The sequence below is a fragment of the Loxodonta africana genome, chromosome 8 (assembly GCF_030014295.1).
Source record: "Loxodonta africana isolate mLoxAfr1 chromosome 8, mLoxAfr1.hap2, whole genome shotgun sequence".
NCBI classification, from domain to species: domain Eukaryota; kingdom Metazoa; phylum Chordata; class Mammalia; order Proboscidea; family Elephantidae; genus Loxodonta; species Loxodonta africana.
In genome coordinates this window covers 28,226,786-28,251,785 of record NC_087349.1, presented here as the reverse complement: position 1 = coordinate 28,251,785, position 25,000 = coordinate 28,226,786, and the positions used below count along the sequence as shown (strand labels likewise).

At 38.4% G+C, this 25,000-nt stretch overlaps 1 protein-coding gene across 1 annotated transcript in view; it reads left to right on the top strand.

Moving 5' to 3' along the window:
- The window catches only part of CPED1 (cadherin like and PC-esterase domain containing 1), a 306,881-nt gene that overhangs the window by 240,466 nt on the left and 41,415 nt on the right, over nt 1–25,000 (top strand). The window lies entirely within an intron of this gene.

The window sequence follows — 25,000 nt, the reverse complement described above, 5'->3', positions numbered from 1 at the left end:
GGTATAATATGTCAACATAATGATATTTGCATGTAAAAAAGGAAAACCAACAACACAAAGAGACTAGGCTGAAGTCCACTGTGTCTAGAGGCAGAAGGACGGTTTAGGAGGCAATTGTAATTGTTCCGGGAAAAGGTCATAACAGTCTGAATTAGGATGGTGGAAAAGGAGGCAAGATGTGAGAGATGTATAGGAGGAAGTAGTGAGCAGTGGAGAGGGCAAAAAATCTAGGATGACTTCTGAAAATCTTTGGGCAACTGGACGAACAAACAAGATGGGAGAAGGTGATTTGTTTATGAAGCAAAGTTGGGGAGAGGTGTTGGTTCAGTTGTTGACCTTGAAATGCTTTTAAATTTGCAGGTAGTCTCTTCAATGGGCAGTGGGATAAATGATTCAATGTAGAATTCTGAGGAGAGGACAACGATGGTGATAGTTATCAAAATTCTGTTTCCCATTGTGAAGAATGTAATCAATGTCACTGAACAACTTATGTAGAAAATGCTGAATGGGAACCTAAACTACTGTGTAAACCTTCATGGTAAACACAATAAAGTAACATTTTTTTTCTTTTTTAATTCTCTGTTTCTCAGAATCAGAGAAATATTTGTCTACCCACTCACTGGGGGTTATGAAAAGTCACACAGGCCCACCCTAGTGATGGTTTCCAATCTTTTTGGAGTGGTGATGCTCTCCCTCTTGCTTAAAAACACGTGTTTACTCAGATCCAATGTGCTTGGATCTGAATTTCTTGACTTAACAAAGCTCTTTACAACTGAGATCAATTACTCTCACCAGAATGTCTCTCCCTTACTCTTCCCATTGCTTCCCTGCCTTCCAGCCACATGGATTTACTTCTCCCCACTAGGTGTCTCATCCACATGGAAGACCTAGGATCCTTCAGAACCAAACAAAACTGTTATCTCTTATGAGAAATTCATCTTAGCTCAAAAAACATGCATGCTCCCCTTCCTGTCCAAAGAGTTTGTTCTCTCGTTGCTACCATATGGTGTCCTTGATGTCCTCAAAATACACCACGCCTCTCTAATCAGTAGATTTTGCATATTTCTTCCCTCTACTTGAACACCTTTGCCTCCACTTTTCTTCCTATTCATTCTTCAAGTCTCTCCTCCTTTTAACATTATGTTTCTTGAAAACAGGGACTAATTCATTTTGTTCATTTTGTATTCCTTGCTCATGGTAAGAGCACCACAAGTGATCCCTGAATAAATGCATGATGAATAATTTTCTTGGTTATAAATAAAAATAAATTGAAGATACAGACTCCCTCAAAATGTATCTTAGCACCTTTTATACAGCCTGAAAAGAGAATGCGACGTGGTTTTCCTTATGGTGGTAGACAGTGACTGCTTATGGGCAAAGCTTTGGAAAAGCACACACTTCTAATTATATTAATCCTCTGTTTTTTAAAAAGAATTCATAAATGTTCCCTCGCAAGTCACATATGAAGCTTTTTATTTTTATTTCATGTGTTATTTTTACACATAATGCATTTTATTCTCTTAATATGGAAATGAATGCAGTCATTTTTGTAATCATTGGGAAAGACTCGTTTAAATACGTGGTGGCGGTGGATACATAGATACTGCTATTTACATTTACTGGGAATTGAATAAACTAGACCCATTATTAGGTAATTCAGAAACCCTGGTGGCATAGTGGTTAAGTGCTACAGCTGCTAACCAAAAGGTCGGCAGTTCGAATCCACCAGGTGCTGCTTGGAAGCCCTGTGGGGCAGTTCTCTGTCCTATAGGGTCTCTACGAGTTGGAATCGACTCGACAGCAGTGGGTTTGAGTTTTTTTGGTTATTAGGTAATTTAAAAAGATTAGAATTAATAACGACAGAAAAGACCACAATAATTTCTTAATTTTCAAACACAATATTCTTAGCTTACATATTAAATTATTGACATCAGTATGATTCAGTATAACATAAAAAAAAAAAAAAAAAACGAACTTTTAAAGCACGTTTATAAAACGTTGCTTTTTTTTCTCCTAGTCCATGAATTAAAGAAAGACCTTTGGCTATATGTTCTTTTATATATCCAGGTAGATAAAATTTCACTAATAGTTGTTTTTTATAACCTAACAGTCCGCATTACCAATTAATGCTGCTTAACAATACTGAATCACCTTATAATTTTTATTAGGATTTATAATACTTCCAAAATATTTTTGAAATGTGAGAGAAGTGTTTTCTTTTAATTAGTTTTAATCCTCATTGCAAATTATAAATTATTTTGGTTTGTAACCAAGAGTTAACAATAAATATCTTGGTTTTATACAATTTAATTGTGAACAAACAATAAAATTTCCTCCTGTATATGTAAGAAACTTCCCTGAAAAATAAATAAATAAAACTCTTAAGCCAACTCAAAAAAAAAAAAAAAAACTCAAAGCAAGTTTAAATTATATGGGTATTTCTTAAAATGAATTTATTCTTGCCACCCTGTAATTATCGCAAGTCACTTGCGAAATAACAGACAGTTGTCACTAAGAATAAAAATTGAGCATTGTGACCTATGGATGCCCAGGGCCTTCTCACACATTATCGTCTATGTCTGTGGGTAAGAAATGTTGGGATCCCATTTTAAATATGAGGAAACTAAGGCTCAGAGAAATTAATTCACTTCTCACAAGTTACACAGCTAGCCTGATTCAGAGACAGACTAGAACCCAAATGTTTTTATTTTAAATTTCAGAGTAATAGACGGAATTGAGCAAAGGTTTTAAACTCATACAGATGTGTGTCTAAATTCTGACCATAAAACCTAAACCAAGCCCATTGCCATCCAGTTGATTCCAGCTCATGATGACTACACCAGATAAATTACATACATTCTATGCTCTCCATCTTTTTAAAAATTTTTATTAAGTAAGGGGTCAGTGAAAAAAAAAGGAAGACTCTCAACAAGATGAACTGGCACAGCGGTTGCAACAATGGGCTGAAACCTAGCAATGATTGTAAGGATGGCGCAGGACTGGGCAGTTGCACATAAGGTCACTATGAGTCAGAATCGACTTGATGGCACTTAACAGCATCAATGGAGATAATATTAAGGAGTACTGGTGGTGCAGTGGTTAAAGCGCTCAGCTGCTAACAGAAAGGTTGGCAGATCAAACCCACCAGGCACTCCGTGGAGAAAGATGTGGCAGTTTGCTTCCGTGAGGATTTACAGCCTTGGACACCCTATCAGGCAGTTCTCTGTCCTATCGGGTCACTGTGAGTTGGAATTGACTCAATGCATTAAGTCTGGGTTTTTTTTTTTGGTAGCAATAATATTACTTAACTCATAGAAATATTGTATGATATCCATAATGTGACTATTGCACATGGCAAATACGCAATTCTCATCATAGCCACATTTATTGAACACATACTATACATCATGCATGGTTCTATGTACTTTACATGTATCAATTCATCCAATCCTCTCAACAACTCTATAAACATAAACTGAAGCAAGAGAGGGGTTTACTGTGCCCAGGATCACAAAGATGATGAGTGGTGAAGGTGAAATTCAAATTCTGCAATCTGGCTCCAACACCCTCACTCTTAACCGTTGTATTTTAGAAGAAATGCCATCAGAATGCTCCTTAGAAGTGAGAATGATGAGACTATATCTTGCTTATTTTGGACACACCATCAGAAAAGGCCAATCTCTAGAGAAGGATATCATGTCTGGTATAGTGGAGGGTCAGCAAAAACTAAGGAAACTTCAATGAGATGGATTGACATAATAGCCTCAACAGAGGGCTCAAACTTATCAAAGATCATGGAGATGGTGCAGGACCAGGCAACTTTTTGTTCTGTTATACGTAAGGTTGCCATGAGTCAGAGCCGACTTAACAGCAACTAATAACAGCCAATAATGTTAGATCTAGATCCTTCTACACTCTTGTCAATATGCTGCCCTGGCCTCAAGGACTCTTGTCTCCAGTGTTCCGTAATCATGTGAACTCCGTGGGATAATTCCATCACATATGACCAATTTCAAGAGTATAATAATGAACAGCATCAAATATGTCACATGTAATACAGCAAATAGTTTTCAAAAAGGAATTCTGTTTCGAAAACTAAATTTAATAGTGTAATTTACAATCTGAATAATGACTTTGTTACTGATACACAGGAAAATTGCTGTAAGTGAACAAAGAAGCAAGTGTATTCATAGAATACATGATTACAATCATGCACACAATGTGTGATTTATTGAAAAAGGAAAATTTGCAGCTAACTCAAGAACACATTCATTGCCCAGAATGATTTCTCAGTTGTGCCAGACAGATGTCTGTCATCACAAAATATTTCTTTTAACAAAAAGTTGTAAATGGATATGAATCGTTTCCATATACCTTTATGGTATTTTGTTTTGGTCTACCTGCCTCATATGAGTTTTTGCCTCATGATTCCATCATAAAACAAAATGATTCCACACGATATCTTAGTTCAGTGTTTTTTGCATAAACTAGTCAGCAGAACAGCTGATTAAGTTCATACAGATTCTCCCAGTCATAGGTTCTTTAATAGATGGTCAAAGAGCCATCATCAAAATGACTGTCTCCCCCAAGAAATTAAAACTCTCAAATAGCTGAATTATCTTCACTACAAACAATAGCAACTTGTTAAACTTTTTTATTAAATGACAAAACTTTGTTGAAAGAATAACTATAAATGTTTTACCAAAACTGGGTTTAATTTATCTACACTATCTTTTTTGACTTAATTTTTGAAATACCTACTGTTACGCATGGAATTGTGTACACCCAAAATGCATGTCAAGTTGACTAGGCCATGATTCCCAGCATTGTGTGGTTGTCCACCATTTTGTGATCTGATTTGATTACCCTGTGTGTTCTAAGTATTATAATGACTTGTGCAAAGAGCTGGAGATGGAAAACCAAAGGGGAAGAACACGCTCAGTGTTTCTCAAGCTGAAAGAACTGAAGAAAAAATTCAAGCCTCGAATTGTAATAGTGAAGGATTCCATGGGGGAAATGTTAAATGACGCAGGAAGCATCAAAAGAAGATGGAAGGAATACACAAAGTCATTATACCAAAAAGAATTAGTCGATATTCAACCATTTCAAGAGGTGGCATATGATCAGGAACCGATGGTACTGAAGGAAGAAGTCCAAGCTGCTCTGAAGGCATTGACAAAAAACAAGGCTCCAGGAATTGATGGAATACCAATTGAGATGTTTCAACAAACAGATGCAGCACTGGAGGTGCTCACTCATCATGCCAAGAAATATGGAAGACAGCTCCCTGGCCAACTGACTGGAAGAGATCCATGTTTATGCCTATTCCCAAGAAATGTGATCCAACCGAATGTAGAAATTATAGAACAATATCATTAATATCCCGTGCAAGCAAAATTTTGCTGAAGATCATTCAAAAGCGGCTGCAGCAGTATATCAACAGGGAACTGCCAGAAATTCAGACCGGATTCAGAAGAGGACGTGGAATCAGGGATATCATTGCTGATGTCAGATGGATCCTGGCTGAAAGGAGAGAATACCAGAAGGATGTTTACCTGGGTTTTGTTGACTATGCAAAGGCATTCAAGTGTGTGGATCATAACAAACTATGGATAATACTGAGAAGGATGGGAATTCCAGAACACTTAATTGTGCTCATGAGGAACCTTTACATAGATCAAGAGGCAGTTGTTCGGACAGAACAAGGGGATACTGATTGGTTTAATGTCAGGAAAGCTGTGTGTCAGGGTTGTATCCTTTCACCATACCTATTCAATCTGTATGCTGAGCAAATAATCCAACAAACTGGACTATATGAAGAAGAACAGGGCATCAGGATGGGAGGAAGTCTCATTAACAACCTGTGTTATGCAGATGACACAACCTTGCTTGCTGAAAGTGAAGAGGACTTGACACACTTACTAATGAAGATCAAAGACCACAGCCTTCAGTATGGATTATACCTCAACATAAAGAAAACAAAAATCTTCACAACTGGACCAATGAGCAACATCCTGATAAACGGAGAAAAGATTGAAGTTGTCAAGGATTTCATTATACTTGGTCCACAATCAACAGCCATGGAAGCAGCAGTCAAGAAATCAAAAGACGCATTGCATTGGGCAAATCTGCTGCAAAGGACCTCTTCAAAGTGTCGAAGAGCAAAGATGTCACCCTGAAGACTAAGGTGCGCCTGACCCAAGCCATGGTATTTTCAGTCACATCATATGCATGTGAAAGCTGGACAATGAATAAGGAAGACCGAAGAAGAGTTGACGCTTTTGAATTGTTGTGTTGGCGAAGAATATTGAATATACCATGGACTGCCAAAAGAACGAATAAATCTGTCTTGGGAGAAGTGCAGCCAGAATGCTCCTTAGAGGCAAGGATGGTGAAACTGCGTCTTACATACTTTGGACATGTTGTCAGGAGGGATCGGTCCCTGGAGAAGGACATCATGCTTGGCAGACTACAGGGTCAGCAGAAAAGAGGGAGACCCTCAACGAGGTGGATTGACACAGTGGCTGCAACAATGAGCTCAAGCATAACAACGATTCTAAGGATGGCGCAGGACCGAGCAGTGTTTTGTTCTGTTATGCATAGGGTCGCTATGACCGGAACCGACTCGATGGCACCTAACAACAACAACAACAACAACAACAATGTGTTGTAAATCCTAAGCTCTGTGATGTTAATAAGGCAGGATTAGAGGCATTTAATGAGGCAGGATTCAATCTATAGGGTTAATTTGTATCTCGAGTCAAAAAAAAAAAAAGGCTAGAATAGAGCAGAGAGGAGAGGGACCTCATTACCACCAAACAAGAAGAGCCAGGAATGGAGCATGTCCTTTGGACCCACGGTCCCGGTGCTAAGAGGCTCCTAGACCAGGGGAATAATGATGACAAGGACCGTTCCTCAAAGCTGACAGAGAAAGAAAGCCTTCCCCTGGAGCTGGTCCCCAGAATTCAGACTTGTAGTCTTCTAAAGTGTGAGAGAATAAATTTTGGTTTGTTAAAGCTATCTACTTATGGTACATAACACCACTAGATAACTAAGACACCTACTAACCCACCCAGTGCTGTCGAGTCGATTCCGACTCATAGCAACCCTATAGGACAGAGTAGAACTGCCCCATGGAGTTCCCAAGGAGCGCCTGGAGGATTCACACTGCCAACCTTTCGGTTAGCAGCCGTAGCTAACGTCCCCAAAGTCCCTGGGTGGTGCAAACGGTTAATCCCCTTGGATGCTAACTGAAAGGTGGGAAGCTCAAGTCCACCTAGAGGCACCTTGGAAGAAAGCCCTGGTGATCTTCTTTCAAAAACTCAGCCATGGAGATTCCTGTGGTGCACAAGTCTACTCCGACGCAAGTGCAGCTGCCACGAGCTGGAATCGACTCAGCAAGAATTTTTTTTTTTTAACCTCCTAAAAACCCATACTGCTTACAAGACAGTTTGGGGAACATATGGCCTTCTATGAATTATTATATCATTTTTATTCCACTAAGCTTCTCAGAGTACAATTAAAATAGGGCTTGGGTGTTATAAAACACCATGGGGAATGATAAAAAATAATATGGCCAGCCTATTGACCAATTTATTCTCTTAGAAACCATCCACTCATATATACACAGCTCCAATTAAAAGGAAGGCCTGGGATACAGCAAAGGGAATCAGTGGGAATTAAACCAAAATCAAAAACCGAACCCAGTGCTGTCGAGTCGATTCCGACTCATAGCGACCCAGTGGGAATTGTTAGTGTTTAATTCTATATCCACTTTGGTTTTGACCTGTCAAAGTTGGCCAAATCAAAAGAGCCTTAACATACAGTTGGCTTTTAAAGAGAAAGTGTAAGGAGTAAGAAAGTATCAGATCTGGGCAGTGTAACAACTACAAAGTTCTAGAACAAAGCCAGGCCTCTGACTCTACAGCACTGTTAGCTATAACTCAGCTCTGCTAGGCTAGGCAAGCATATCCGATTGGTGACAGCAGCATCCCAGAACAGCTGTTGAGTAATGCCGAGAAGTGACATATTCTGGAGATGAGCTTGAAATGATGCGTGGTTGTGGATTATTGAGAAGCGATGGACAAAGGCAGATCCGCTGAGCACGTGACAGAGGAGGTAAGGCCCAGAGACTTTGGGTGCATGAAGAGAGGCCATGTGGGGCAGACTCAGAGCAACAGCCTTTGGAGACTGAAGGCGTGGAGACTTGCTTAGAGATATGTGATCTATAAGGACGTACTCACTACACTTGGCTTTGAATGAAAGCCTCATTTCATCCCACACAGTGAATTGTCACAACTGCTTCACAGTAATGATCAAATTGCAGCAACAGCATTCAAGTTCAGGAAGTAAGGAGCTAATTTAAAACTCATGGAGAATTTTCAGACAAGCTAAATGACATTCCGAGACCTTGAAATTTCTTAAGGACACTTTCTCTTATAACTGGGGTTAAGGAATCTTGAGTTCCTCCATTAAAATGGGCAAACCTTAATTTGGCATTGCATGCAAGGAAGATAGCACATTTTCCACAGGAAAATGCCAGCTCCTCAATGGGCATCCTTTATGATAACTGACAATATCTAAGCCGGAACTGATACGGCCGGGTTGGGTTCTGAACAAACAGCTTTGGAGTTTTGTAACAGACGCCATATGCTTTACGCAGTCCCAAAACACAACTAGACAAAATGCACTTCCAATCTGTTCCAGATTGTCTTGTGTGTTTTGTGGCCAAGAACTGAATCACAAAGTAATAGGCACATCAGAGAAGAAAAAATTAGCAACTTATAAATCAGGATTCAGTTAGTTTTAAAAAACCAGCACCAAATGCCTGCTTCTTTGATGCCCACTTCTTCGCAGGCATCAGTATAGGGCTCCCCTAACTCCTTCCTTCATTGTTTCCTATTCTTGGAAGGCCCATCGGCCCCCATCTGCCTGGGAAACTCCTATAGACTTCAAGTTGCAACTCAAGCATCTCCTTTGGAAAGCAGAGTCGATCATGCTTCTTTGTGCCAACGCTGTGTCCTCTGCAATCATCGTTACAACATTTAGTACTTTCTTCAGCACTTGTGTGTTTACATGCCATGAAGGCAGCGTCTGTGGCTGACTCATATAGATGCTGAAAAAATGTCTGTTAAAAGAATAAATTGGAAAAAAAAATGAATAACTGTCATAAAATATAAACATCTTTGGAGAACTGAAAACCATAACAAATGGGTACTGATGATTTTGAAAATCATGTTAAAACAAAGATTTTCCTCAATGATAGGCAATAATACATAAATATTTGTTCATAGTCTCCCATGGGAATTATTTATATGTCCTTTGTTAGTGTATGGTTTCCCAATGTGCTGCTATTCAAAAATAAAAATTATGAGTGACCCAGCTTGATTTGGAAAGGTGCTTTGAGGGTTTTTCCACTAGAAGGAATGGGTTTGGCTTGACGCATTCACACTCTTGCCTGGTCCTACTTTTGACCAACTGCAAACATTTTAAAGCCTGGCTGGTTACGTTTAGGGATGCCATATGTGGCCGTGAAGAAAAAAGTCTTTCCTGATGAAGAGCTAATTGGTCAGTAAATGTTTCACAAACACAACCTTTGTTTCTTAGTATGGTGTGTTTTGTTTTATTTTGTTTGGGTTTTCAGTCTATGAAGCATGGGTTTGAAGTCATATAGACTCGTGTTCAAACTCCTGTTGCTCCACTTATTAAGCTATGTGGCTTAGGAAAAGTTTACTCAAACTTTTCAAATCTCTGCTTCCTCATCTCTTCAATGAGGTTAACAATATCGACCTCAAACAGTTGTAAGAATCCAGTGCAGTCATCTATGTTGCCTGGCATAACCCAGGTGCTCTGTAAATGATGTTTCCCTTTCTTCTTGCCAACTGAGCAGAAATTGTTGTCTCCTGAAGATTTAGTCCATAAATACAGTAGGTGTACCCTAGCTCTTGTTTAGCCTATAACCTGTCCTTCCACATTTCCCACAACTTTTAACAGCAAAATGCCTGTAGGTCCCCACTTATGCCATGGGACACCCATGAATGCCAATGAGATAAGACTACACAGAGCTCAGTACTTTGCGGTTCAAAAATTCTTCTATTGCCTCAAAAGAAAGCTGTAGAACATGACTATAAAGTTATTTTGACTAACCTTTTAACTTTTTAAAAATTGATTTTAGATTTACAGAAAATTTGCAAAAAAAAAATAGTATAGAGTTCTAAAATACTCTTCATCCAGTTTCCCTTAATCTTAACATCGGACATAACTGCTTTGAGTTGAATTGTGTCCCCCCAAAATATATGTTGAAGTCCTAGCCCCTGTACCTATGAATGTGAAGTTGCTGGGGAAATAGGGTCCTCCTTTGAAGGTATTATAAGTCACACCAGAGAAGGATGAGACTTCTATCCTCCAGAGCTCTGAGAAAATAAATTTATTCTTTAAAGCCCCCCCACTTTGTGGTACTTTGTTATGGCAGACCTAGGAAACTAAGGCAGTAATCATGGTACACTTACTCCTCACTTACAACTCTCTTGTTATCTGACATGTCACATTCACAACAATAGTAAAAAATCTACTATCCAACTATTTTGCTCATTAAAGACATACATCTGGCAGTAATGAACACCAAGGTGCAAGGCAAGTGTAACACTGGCTGTGATCATTAAGGTTATGTGTCAGCTTCGCTGGACCATGATTCTCAGTGGTTTGGCAGTTATGTAATGTAATTTGGCAGTTATATAATGATGTATTCATCCTCCATTTTGTGATCTGATGTGTTTATCCTCCACTTCTGCATAACAACAATTTTTGCATAACAACCTGGCCTTTGGAACCTGATCATGTCAGTAAATGAGGGGTGGATGTACATTTATCAAAACTAATGAATTTACATTGGTACAGTGTTATTTACTTAACCACGTATCTTATTTGGATTTCACCATGTTGTCTGCTAATGTCCATTTCTGTTTCAGAATTCAATCCAGGTTGCCACATTGCATTTAGATGTCATATCCCTTAGTCTCCTCCAATCTGTTAACAATTCCTTAGTCTTTCCCCATTTTTCATGACCTTGACACTTTCGAGGCATATAGGTCAGTTATTTTGTAGAATGTCCTTCAGTTAGAAACTGTATGGTGGTTTCTCATGATAGAATAAAGTTACATATTCATTTCAAGAATACTGCAGAAGCGATGCTGTGTCCCTCTTCAGCATTCGTCAAGGGTGAAGTCTGCTGAGTTTCTCCACTGTAAAATTACTATTTTTTCCTCAGTAATTAATAAATATCTTAGAGTTCTCTTTAGATTGATAATATAGGGGTTTTTAAAAATCAGATTAACATGGAATAAAAATGTGAACTATATATTCAAGAACTGTTCACAGACAAAATTATAGTCTCAAAGTTGTCTAAGTTTTGCACTGTTAGCATATGTTCATACTAAAAATTAACTTTTGATCTCACAATGCAATAGTACTTTGGATGTTCAGTTTTGAATGCATCTGCATGTCCTTTCAAATAGAATTTAACAAATATTTAGCATGCTTTGAGACTAACTGTGGAAATACAGCATGCTGATTAGTGAGTAGTCTTTAAAATATTACTTAGTGCTAAACAATTACTTTTAAAGCTTGAATAAAAAAGAGAATTTGTAATTTTAAGACATGTAATGAAATAATTCTTTTGCAGCATAGTGTAATTCATATATCACTTGGTTGCACATATTTAACTGGAGTTAATGGTGGAACACAAGTCTTTACTCCTGGGCCTGTGTGGTATGCTTGTAAACTGACCAGGCACGTCTTCCTACCCCTCTTCGTCTAGTTTTCAATCACATTCAGGTGCCATACAGTTATGGTTATGACAGGTGAGCTTAACCAGGGAGAGCATATTGCAAATAAAGACAGGAGCCCAGCTTCCATCATCTTGGCTCTGTTCCATGTTTTGGTTACACTCTATATTTTTTGTCAATCCGTTCATTCAATAATCACCTTCTGTATGGAAGGCCCAGTGCTAAGTCACTAGAAAACAAAAAAAAACCCATTGCCGTCGAGTCGATATCGACTCATAGTGACCCTACAGGACAGAGTAGAACAGCCCCATAGAGTTTCCAAGGAGCGCCTGGTTGGCTTTGACTGCCAACCTTTTGGTTAGCAGCCATAGCACTTAACCACTACGCCACCAGGGTTTCCAAGTCAGTAGACATAGGCATATTAATTAAGAGGTTATTAACAGTTTAGCAAATATTTTTCACTGCTACTTAAAAAATAAAGTCTCTGGTCAATATAATTTAATTTTGGTAAAATTAAAGGAAAAAAAACCTTATTTAAATATAGAAAAAGTTAGGGTCCAAGACGAGGGAAACCACTGGTTTATCTTGCAGTATCAACCCAGATATGTGGATCACACAGTAGCTGTGATTTGGCATTAAATATTTTTCACAAAGGTAAACTTTGGTTAATGAGCTAGCTACTAACTGGAACAGAGTATTTAATAAATGTATTGAGATTTAATTTACCTTCATATTATTATTTATGTGATATTTCATTTGAAGTAAGTCCCAATTCCCTGACTAAAGATGTTAGTATGGGATATGCTGCCTGACCCCAATCCTTTTAGTGAAATATAAAATGAAATTAGAATTCAAGGATTATTGTGAAATTCAAAACTATTTTACTAATGGGCATCAAGTTTCTAAAAAAAAAGGAGACTTTTATGTTTTTTTTTTTTAATTTTAAGTTTTAGCCATGTAAGTATTAAATGGAAAGTTTGACTCAAAAATAGCAATAATAATAATGACACACATGGAAATTACTGTGGGCCAGGCACTATTCTAAGAACTCTACATATATAATCTTACTTAATCCTCATAACAACCCCATGAGGTTTTTATCCCACTTTTACAGATGAGGAAATTGAGGCACAGAGAGAATAAGTAACTTGCCCAAGACTGCAGAGCAATAAGTGGCGTAGGCTAGGTTCAGGCTTGAGTTGTCTAGGTCCAGAGTCCATACTCTTACACTCTTACCAACTATGTTTTGCTACATAGGCTATAGGATAAGTTGCTGTAACACAGTCATAAAATACAGTAACTTAAATATGATAGTAGTTTATTTCTCTCTCACATAACATTCCAAGGTTTAGTTGTTCAGGACTAGTTGGACAGATCTTCCACCTTCTCTGTGTGGCTTCCATCTCTGCTCCAAGGTGTCTGCACCCCTTGTTGTCACCTTCTAGCCATTGGGAAGGGGGTGAGGGACACATAAAAGACAAGCAGCTTGGTTTTTAATGATGTGACGAGACATTTCACTTCCGCTCACATTCCGTTGTCTGGTACTTGGTCACATGGCCACACCAATCTCCAAAGGAGGTGGGGAAGTATAATCTCTAATTATTTGGCCATGTGTCCAGCTACAATTCCAGGCATTCTCTTATTAAAATAAAGAAGGAGAGAAAGAGTATTGTAGGGACAACTGGCACACTCATCCACAACCTGTCCCTCTGGCTTTGGACACTCTTCAACTTTTAATTGTGTACTTGCCAATACTGGTGATACCAAACATAACTCTATATATGAGGGTAAGTCAAAAAGTATTGCTACTAGGGTTCCAGTTCATACATGCACGAGTTGATTCTAAACAAAATGTTTTTAAACATGTCTCTGTGGTCAGTGAATGGCTGCAGACAAGTTCTCTGAGTAATACACTTGTCTTAGTCTTATTAGGTTGCCTTCAGAAAACAGGATATTTTTTTTTTTATTAACTTTTATTGAGCTTCAAGTGAACGTTTACAAATCAAGTCAGACTGTCACATATAAGTTTATATACATCTTACTCCGTACTCCCACTTGCTCTCCCCCTAATGAGTCAGCCCTTCCAGTCTTTTCTTTCGTGACAATTTTGCCAGCTTCCAACTCTCTCTATTCTCCCATCCCCCCTCCAGACAGGAGATGCCAACACAGTCTCAAGTGTCCACCTGATATAATTAGCTCACTCTTCATCAGCATCTCTCTCCTACCCACTGTCCTGTCCCTTTCATGTCTGATGAGTTGTCTTCGGGGATGGTTCCTGTCCTGTGCCAACAGAAGGTTTGGGGACCATGACCGCCGGGATTCCTCTAGTCTCAGTCAGACCATTAAGTATGGTCTTTTTATGAGAATTTGGGGTCTGCATCCCACTGATCACCTGCTCCCTCAGGGGTTCTCTGTTGTGCTCCCTGTCAGGGCAGTCATCGATTGTGGCCGGGCACCAATTAGGTCTTCTGGTCTCAGGATGATGTAGGTCTCTGGTTCATGGGGCCCTTTCTGTCTCTTGGGCTCTTAGTTGTTGTGTGACCTTGGTGTTCTTCAGTCTCCTTTGCTCCAGGTGGGTTGAGACCAATTGATGCATCTTAGATGGCCACTTGTTAGCATTTAAGACCCCAGACGCCACATTTCAAAGTGGGATGCAGAATGTTTTCATAATAGAATTATTTTGCCAATTGACTTAGAAGTCCCCTTAAACCACGGTCCCCAAACCCCTGCCCTTGCTCCGCTGACCTTTGAAGCATTCATTTTATACCGGAAACTTCTTTGATTTTGGTCCAGTCCAGTTGAGCTGACCTTCCATGTATTGAGTGTTGTCCTTCCCTTCACCTAAAGCAGTTCTTATCTACTAATTAATCAGTAAAAAAAAAACCTTCCCACCCTCCCTTCCTCCCCCCCTCGTAACCACAAAAGTATGTGTTCTTCTCAGTTTATACTATTTCTCAAGATCTTATAATACTGGTCTTATACAATATTTGTCCTTTTGCCTCTAATTTCGCTCAGCATAACGCCTTCCAGGTTCCTCCATGTTATGAAACGTTTCACAGATTCGTCACTGTTCTTTATTGATGCGTAGTATTCCATTGTGTGAATATACCACAGTTTATTTACCCATTCATCCATTGATGGACACCTTGGTTGCTTCCAGCTTTTTGCTATTGTAAACAGAGCTGCAATAAACATGGGTGTGCATATATCTGTTTGTGTGAAGGCTCTTATTTCTCTAGGGTATATTCCGAGGAGTGGTGGGATTTCTGGGTTGTATGGTAGTTCTATTTCTAACTGTTTAAGATAACACCAGATAGATTTCCAAAGTGCTTGTACCATTTTACATTCCCACCAGCAGTGTATAAGAATTCCAATCTCTCCTCAGCCTCTCCAACATTTATTATTTTGTGTTTTTTGGATTAATGCCAGCCTTGTTGGAGTGAGATGGAATCTCATCATGGTTTTAATTTGCATTTCTCTAATGGCTAATGATCGAGAGCATTTTCTCATGTATCTGTTAGCTGCCTGACCATGTTCTTTAGTGAAGTGTGTGTTCATATCCTTTGCCCACTTCTTGATTGGGTTGTTTGTCTTTTTGTGGTTGAGTTTTGACAGAATCATATAGATTTTAGAGATCAGGCACTGGTCGGAGATGTCATAGCTGAAAATTCTTTCCCAGTCTGTAGGTGGTCTTTTTACTCTTTTGGTGAAGTCTTTAGATGAGCATAGGTGTTTGATTTTTAGGAGCTCCCAGTTATCTGGTTTCTCTTCCTCATTTTTGGTAATGTTTTGTATTCTGTTTATGCCTTGTATTAGGGCTCCTAACGTTGTCCCTATTTTTTCTTCCATGATCTTTATCGTTTTAGTCTTTATGTTTAGGTCTTTGATCCACTTGGAGTTAGTTTTTGTGCATGGAGTGAGGTATGGGTCCTGTTTCATTTTTTTTGCAAATGGATATCCAATTTTGCCAGCACCATTTGTTAAAAAGACTATCTTTTCCCCAATTAACTGACACTGGGCCTTTGTCAAATATCAGCTTCTCATATGTGGATGGATTTATATCTGGGTTCTCAATTCTGTTCCACTGGTCTATGTGCCTGTTGTTGTACCAATACCAGGCTGTTTTGACTACTGTGGCTGTATAATAGGTTCTGAAATCAGGTAGAGTGAAGCCTCCCACTTTCTTCTTCTTTTTCAGTAATGCTTTGCTTATCCGAGGCTTCTTACCCTTCCATATGAAGCTGGTGATTTGTTTCTCTATCACCTTAAAAAATGACATTGGAATTTGGATCGGAAGTGCATTGTATATATAGATGGCTTTTGGTAGAATAGACATTTTTACTATGTTAAGTCTTCCTATCCATGAGCAAGGTATGTTTTTCCACTTAAGTATGTCCTTTTTAATTTCTTGTAGTAGAGCTTTGTAGTTTTCTTTGTATAGGTCTTTTACATCTTTGGTAAGATTTAGTCGTAAGTATTTTATCTTCTTGGGGGCTACTGTGAATGGTATTGATTTGGTGATTTCCTCTTCGATGTTCTTTTTGTTGATGTAGAGGAATCCAAGTGATTTTTGTATGTTTATCTTATAACCTGAGACTCTGCCAAACTCTTCTATTAGTTTCAGTAGTTTTCTGGAGGATTCCTTAGGGTTTTCTGTGGATAAGATCATGTCATCTGCAAATAGAGATAATTTTACTTCCTCCTTGCCAGTCCGGATGCCCTTTATTTCTTTGTCTAGACTAATTGCTCTGGCTAGGACTTCTAGCACAATGTTGAATAAGAGCGGTGATAAAGGGCATCCTTGTCTGGTTCCCGTTCTCAAGGGAAATACTTTCAGGTTCTCTCCATTTAGAGTGATGTTGGCTGTTGGCTTTGCATAGATGCCCTTTATTATGTTGAGGAATTTTCCTTCAGTTCCTATTTTGGTGAGCGTGTTTATCATAAATGGGTGTTGGACTTTGTCAAATGCCTTTTCTACATCAATTGATAAGATCATGTGGTTTTTGTCTTCTGTTTTATTTATGTGATGGATTACATTAATGGTTTTTTAAATATTAAACCAGCCTTGCATACCTGGTATAAATCCCACTTGGTCGTGGTGGATTATTTTTTTGATATGTTGTTGAATTCTATTGGCTAGAATTTTGTTGAGGATTGTTGCATCTATGTTCATGAGGGATACAGGTCTGTAATTTTCTTTTTTTGTAATGTCTTTACCTGGTTTTGGTATCAGGGGGATGGTGGCTTCATAGAATGAGTTGGGTAGTATTCCATCATTTTAGAAAACAGGATATTTTTTGTGCCATGGGAGAAAAAAAAAAGATTTTGGGTTCAGACTTATAGGGCACGATAGCTGCTGGAATCTTTAAGAATTGATATGGTCATTCACAAGTACTCTTCTTATCCGACATCCTCACACGTCATTAGATATCTCAGTGACTCACAGCACCAGAAAGGGTATACAGACGAAACTGAGGCAAAGTAAAGCTTGTTTGTAAACTCCTATGATCCCTTCAAGCTATAACCAAGCCCACTGCTGTCAAGTCAATTCCAACTCATAGCAACCCTATAGGACACAGTAGACATGCCCCACAGGGTTTCCAAGGCTGTAATATTTACAGACTGTCACCTCTGTCTCTTTTAGAATCCTGGTGGGTTCTAACCATAGATCTTTTGGTTAACAGATGAGAGCTTGACCACTTTCACCACTAGGGCTCCTTCTTCAAGATATAAAATTCCATAAATATAGGGATCACTGTGTGTGGGCACATGTGTGTATACATGCATAGGTGTGTTTGTGTAGCAGTTACCAAAACTAATCTAGATAGGAAATGCCTGCGTGGTGCACAAAACCAGTGTAACCATGTGTTTTATTAAAATACTCAACTCTACTAGTGCCATTTAGGCAGACGATCACCTGCCAAAGTTACATTGTTGAATATCAAAAGCTCGTATTGTATATTAGTGGACTACTTATAAGTGGAACAATCTATGGAAATACTTGTAACAGCAGTTATGTTTACTCTGAGTGATCAGTATCTCCTGGGCACACCTGTGTGCTACTTTAATACATGGCAAATGAATGTTATGTTTGTTATCACCACTATTGGTAAGGACACATCAATTCAAAGTGGTCTTTTAAAATCTCTCTGCAGCCTACTGCCTATGTATTCTCAACCACTTCTATTTCTGCCTCACCCTACAAATAATAGGTGTGCTCCCCTGGAACATGAAATAATCTTTTATTGTTTTTGTTGCTATTGTTTTATCGTTTTCCAAGCTGATCCAGATTCTTCACAGTATGAGAGGACCCAAAGTAGTGCATTCAGATCCAATTTCACTCTTCTTTGTTCATAAATCAAAAAGAACTGAACCCTTTCAGAGATCCAAACACATAAACTCATTCTTTCTTTTCGTTTGCATTCACATCGACCCTTCTGGATTCCATCTGGAATTTTAAACAGAAGTGCTGAAAGACCACAAGAAAGGCTGCTTTCCTTGGGATTTCAGGCTCACCGGAAGTGGGAAGCATTAGTCATTCCACAGGCCCCCATCTTGCTAGGTTCTCCAGTCCAAATTCATATGTACTTCTAAATTGAGGGTACCGCGTGCCTCTCAGAATGAACTCCAGCAAGGAGGATGACTTTGGCCTCACCCTAGCTGATTTGGAGGTCATCTAAGCTAAAAATTTTAAAAACTTCAGATCAGCTCAGTGATTTGGAATGCACAAGAAACATAAGTCTTCCACATATTGATGTCATATTAATACATTTAATTGAATAGAACTAATTCATCTGCTTAAAATTTGTTTCAATTTCCCTTTTTCCTGAGTTCATTGAGGATTAACTTAAAATTCTTTTATAGTATAATTTAAGGTCAGCTGATGTTTGTTTAGGGATGAAACATACACAATTGTGTTATAATTATATGATGGCTTATTACAACATGGATTCTAATGTGTTGTAAATAATACTATGATCTCCAAACAATTAAGACAAGGAACAGCTATTCTGCTACTCAATATCAAGTTCCATTATTTTTAAAAACAACTAAAATTGAAAACTTATTTGTAAACTCTCCCTAAAACAGGATAACATCACTCTTTGAAACTCATTAATTTTTTAAAGTAATATTTTCAGACACCCCTTCTGCACAAAGTAGAGTGACTTAGCAGCTAGCTACACATTTTTTTATTCAGAAGAAGGAAATTATGTAGGTAAGCCTTGTTCAGTGCAAACATTTTAAAAGGACAAACTATAAATAAAAGCCAAAAGGTCTCCTACTCTATAATAAGGAAGTTGAATGTGTACTATTCTTTGAAAGGGTAAGTGACTTAGTAAAATTGCTTGTAAGTTCTATGAAATGAGATAGAGCTTAGAATTTTTAAATAAAACAAAATTAGAGATGTTTAATTGATTGTTCTTATGCTGAACTTTTTGTCATTAGAATGAGCCAGGTTACAAATTATGATTCTAATTTTGCTAATTTCTACCCACTTCCCGTCTTGCTCTCCAAACACCTTCCACTCTGAGCTTGAAAAGCCATGTTTTCACTCAGTTCCAGAAAGTTTTGAATGCTCATCCGTCTACCTGGAACATCCATTTGAGTTTCTTTTAATTTCGTTTCCACTGACAGACTATAAGCTCTGCAAACGCAGGACGGTGCTAAATGTCAGATAATAATTTACTTTTTTTCTGATTTTCTAAGTAGTTTAATATACACTTACCATTTTAAATATTATTTTCTTATTTTACTTTGTATTTTTAAAACCATCAGCATAATTCATACTAATGGCAAATTATTCAAACACGTAATGTAAAAAACGAAGTTCATTTTACCCTTCCCACTGCGGCTTACCATTCTTAAATCTCCTAAAAAAATCCACTGTTTAAAGCTTCTTTAAATCCACCTATGCATCAAGAAGACATAATAATATCTGGCTCCTTCTTTTACTTAAATAAGATCATGGTATACATAACTTATACATAATATCCCACAACTTCTTGCTTATAATAATGTATCTCGTATACTTCTTCAGTCTGCATCTTTCTTTTCTAAGAATTTCATAGTATTTCCTTATGTGGTTGGATCATAATTTATCTACCAGTTCCCTTTTGATGAACACTTGAGTTGTGTTGAATTTTCTCTTATTATAAGAAGTGCTACAGTAAATATCCATGCTTATAAATTCACATGCTTATAAAGAATATAAGATACGGTCTCAGCATTATAATTGTTCCATTAAAGGCATATGCATTTATTTTGATACTTCCAAATTGCACTCCATAAAAAAAAAAAAAAAAAAAATTTTTTTTAAGAGGGTATAAATTTCTATTAACATTACATGCAATTCTCTCTTTCCTTCTTGAACAACATCCAGTTTTAGAATCAAGGTGATATGTAAAGGATGATTTCAAACAGACTACACTGTAATCACTGAGGCCTGAGTTTTTCCTCAGCTATTTATTCTATAAACGTTCTTTGGGTTTCTAATCCTGAGACTCAGAAAATAGCTACTCAGTATTTTATGGCTGCCTGACTACAATACAAGGAAAGCGGTTGTTAATTTAGAGACAATGTGAAGACAGAAAATCATGTATCCTTTTAGAGCAAGATGCAAGTCTGTACAATGTGCCCACTTTAAACCTCTCAGAAAAGAAGCCACACACATAAATTTTTAGAGCTAAACTAGGTCATATAGAGATTATCTAGACAAGTTTTTTTTTTTTTTAGAGACCAAAAAACATTAGAACCAGGATTATGTCTGAAGCCTTTCCAATGTCCCAAATATCCACACTCTGAGGGATCCAGGACAGGCTATACTGGTCAGGTTTATCTTTATGTTCTCAGCCTTTGCTCTCTGTTCATTTGATTTCTCCCCTGAAGCTGGACTTCATCCTCTTATCCTTATCATGGCCAGTGCACATTAAGTGCGGCCACCGCCTGTCTGTCAATGGAGGCTTGCATGTTGCTATGGTGCTGAACAGGTTTCAGCAGAGCTTCTAGACTAAGACTAGGAAGAAAGGCCTGGAGAACTACTTCTGAAAATCAGTCAATGAAAGCTTTTGTGGTCCATTGTGCACAGGATCACTATGAACTGCGGGCCAGCTGGAAGGCAGTTAACTACAACAACAATGCAAGTCGACTTTCAGGAATCAGCTCAGCTGGGATTGCAGGCAGATGTGGGGTAGAGGAGAAAGAGAAATTACTGGATCTTTCCCAAAAAGCTTGAAATCAGACCATAAAAGCAATGACTTGCTCTGCCTTATAAAAATTAACAATGTGTGTATGCAGGGATCTGAAGTGAGACAGACCTTCATGTACATCCTGCCTCTTCGTAATTTAACATCTCTGTTTTCTTTAAAGTGAAGGAAGTAGTTGTTGTGAGGAAAAATAAGACAATGTATGTAAACCATTTAATATGATGCCTGGCACAGAGTAAAAGTTAAGAACATTATAGCTATTTCAATTATGATTATGCTTATTATTCCCCAGTTTTACCTTTGAGAAGCTTGAAAAATCCCATCTAGGTTTCTGTTTGGTTGGAAGGTAGGTTAGAACTCCAACTAGCAACTGAGATTCACCCTGAGATTTGCAAAATATGTGTGCAATACACTTGTAACAAGAGTAGGCTTTAAAAATGTATCAATTTGACTGGGCCATGATTCCCGGTATTGTGTGATTTTCCTGTATGCTGTAAATCCTGCCTCTGTGATGTTAATGAGGGAGGATGGGTCGCAGTTGTATTAGTGAAAACCAAAACCAAACTAAAACTGTTGCCATCAAGTCCATTTTGACTCATAGTGACCCTATATATTAGACAGAGTAGAACTGCCCCATAGGGTTTCCAAGGAGCGCCTGGTTGATTTGAACTGTCAACCTTTTGGCTAGTAGCCAAAGTAGCTCTTAACCACTACACCACCAGTGTTTCCTGTGTTAGCGAGGCAGAAAGTCTACATGATTGAATTGTGTCTTGAGGCAATCTCTTGAGATATAAAAGGGAGAAGCGAGATGAGAGATAGGGGACCTTGTACCACCAAGAAAGCAGTGCTGGGCACAGAATGTGTCCTTTGGACTCGAGGTCCCTGGACAGAGAAGCTCCTATTCCAGGGGAAGATTTAGCCTACTTTACTGCAAGGAGATAAACTTCTCTTTTTTAAAGCCATCTACTTGTGGTATTTCTGTTATAGCAGCACTAGATAACTAAGACAGCACTCAGTTCATATTTGGCAGATTAAGACTTTTCAGCGTCTCCTCCCCTGTTCTTGAATACGGTATTTGAAAAAGAATACAAAATTGAAGAGTTTATGAGAGAAATAAAAGCTCATATCCTAAATATAAAAATGGCCATATGTAAGTCGCTCCTGGGGTTCTGCTTTATTTATGATGCATTTTTCCATTTTAAGCACCTTCAATGTGAGCCATGTACTACTCAGAATGTGTGGTTCTCTTTGCAGCATATGTTTTAGGAAATGAAGCTTCTTGACAAAAGAAGAAAAAAAATTCAAAGTCAAAATTACAAGGCTTATAGACTGAATCTCATAAGGGGAAACTAATGAAAATTTAAGTCCTTTTTATGACAGAAAAAGTAGAAATCTCAAAACCCCAATATTTCATTATTTTTACTTTACAGTAATTATCATAATTGTTACAGTAAGTATAATTGTTACAGTAATGACCAGAATCATGTGGCCTCCAGAATCTCTGAAGTTGAACTTGATTAATTTGCTAATGAAACATTCAATGATTGAAGCACAGGTTCCCTCACATGATGTTTGTGCATCTTTTACCAAGTTCATTTTTCAGTGCCATTTAATGTTTGCTTCAATCTTGAAATGTCTGCCATCTTTTAGTTGTTTGTCCTAAAACAGAAATGTGAGTGCCTCAAAACAGACCTTGAGAACAAAATCCCCTCAGTTTAGCTTACTTTGTTGCTTTTCTTATCAACAGCGAGAGGTGATAATATGATTTTGTTCCTTTGAGAAGCCATTTAAAGGAATCACATGCTTATCGTAAGTCGGACAATGAGCCTCTTCAAGTTAGACCCTTCATGCATTCATGTTTAACTACCAGTATTTATTGCATATGTACTCTGTTCCTAGCTCTATGCTCTAAAGGCTGGGATGGAAGACTTAAAAGATAGGTACCCTATTACTGCAGCAAGAGTAGAGATGACAAATAATGTTTGTAGGGCCATAACAAGAGAGCAATACTCTGCATCCAATCCAGAGTGGGTTAGGGAAAGCCTCCAGGGAAGGGAGGGCTTTGGAAGTTGAGTTTTGAAGGATGAGTAGCTAACAAATTGATGGGTGGAGCAGATAGATGGGTGTGTGTGTGAAAAGATACAAAGACATCTGAAAAAGCACTAGAGGAATGAGAAGTTATTCCAGACAAGCAGAGCGTAGGAGGAAGTTCAGGATAATTGGGTGGAGATGAGCTAAAGAGAAAGGCAGCAGGCGAATTTTATTCTAGAGGCAATTATCCTGGAGCTGACTATAGAATTATTTCAAGCAGGAAAGGGAGTTGGTAAGATTTGCATTTTAGAAAGAGGACTGTAGCAATAATGCAGAAAACAGGAATTAGCCTGGTGGCAGAGGAGGCCAATGAAGGGGCCAAGATGATTGTCATAATAAAAATATAAAGACCTAGATCAAAATAGCAGCAGCTGAAATGCAGAGGAGACAATTAATACAAGGATCAGGTGACTGATTAGATACAAGGGGTAATAGAATGGAGACTCAGATAACTTTGGGATATCTGGGTTGGAAACTGGGTCTTCCAATCTCATTGATATTGAAATTGTGGGCAGTCGGAACACATTCGGGACTCATGATATAAAGTACTATATATTTTGGCTATATTGTTAATAACAGCAAACCTGACCAATAGTAGCTTAAACAAACCTTTTTTGTGAGATCTGGAAATACGAGTTGGTGGTTAGGATATTTGAGAGTGTGAGAGGTGACTAGAAATTGCTGACCAGAGGCAGAGTTACAGAGCAAAGAAGAGGTCAAACCAATCACTTCTCTCCATTACAGAGGATATAAAGGGAGAGAAAATTAAGCCTAATTTTTTATTTGTTTAACAAGCATTTATTGAGTTTTTACTATATGATGTTGCTATTAGCTGCCACTGAGTTGGCTCCTAACTCATGGCAACCCCATGCACAATGGGATTGGGCTGTTGTGACCCATAGTTTTCACTGGCTGATTATCAGAAGTAGATTGCCAGGCCTTTCTTCCTAGTCTGTTCAGCATCATAGCAACAGGCAAGCCTCCACTGACAGACAGTTGGTGGCTGTGCATGAGGTGCCTTAGCCAGGGATCAAACTCACAGGCACTGGGTACAAGGTCTGAGTAAATATTGTCTTTCTGCTCTCATAGAGCTTTCCGTATAGTAGAAATGACACAGATGAATCACAGATTGACAAATAATTGCCAAATGGGGAAGAGCATGAAGAAAACAAACTGGGTGCTGACATGAACAGAAACCAGGATGCATAATTGTGCTGGAGTTTCAGGGAAGTCCATGCTGAGTCGTAAAACATAAAAAGATGCTCTCCATGCAAAATGAGGAAGCATTCCCAGTAGAGGTTATCACATATTTACGTGGCCAAACTTGTGAAAGGCTGAGAGAATCACGGGAAGGGTGTGAGGAGAGGTGGGAGGGAGGGATGCAGACCTGGTACAAATGCCGGTTTGTGGAAGAAGCTAAGAGACAATAAGGGTGGAGTGACCTGCTGGCTCAGCTCAGTGGCTGGGGGAAGAGAAGAAAGGAAGAGGGAGAGTTGAAAAGACCAGAGACAAACTGCTGTCCACTGCTGTCCATGTCAGACCAGGGAAGGCAGTGTTCGGGACAGAATCTGCGTGGGTAATGCGATTCATGGCAGTGAGATCCTGTCTACTTTTATAAATTATCATATGCATACGTTTTGTATAAGCTCTATGTGTCTGATTCCATTTGTGGCATATCGTGAGTCCTTAATGCATGTTTCTTGCAATGAAATTCATCTTTTAAATTAACATTTTCCCCAAAATATTATCCATTTCCCTTCTCTCATTAACTTTCTTTTCCACTTGGTATATTGTCCTCTCTGGTAGTATGTTTTATGTTTAATGAGGCAACACACAGGTATATTTTCTAAAGTCAAACTTGTGTCTTTTTAAAAATTTGCAGGACAATAACATGAACATCAATGCCAAACTAAAGACTAAATT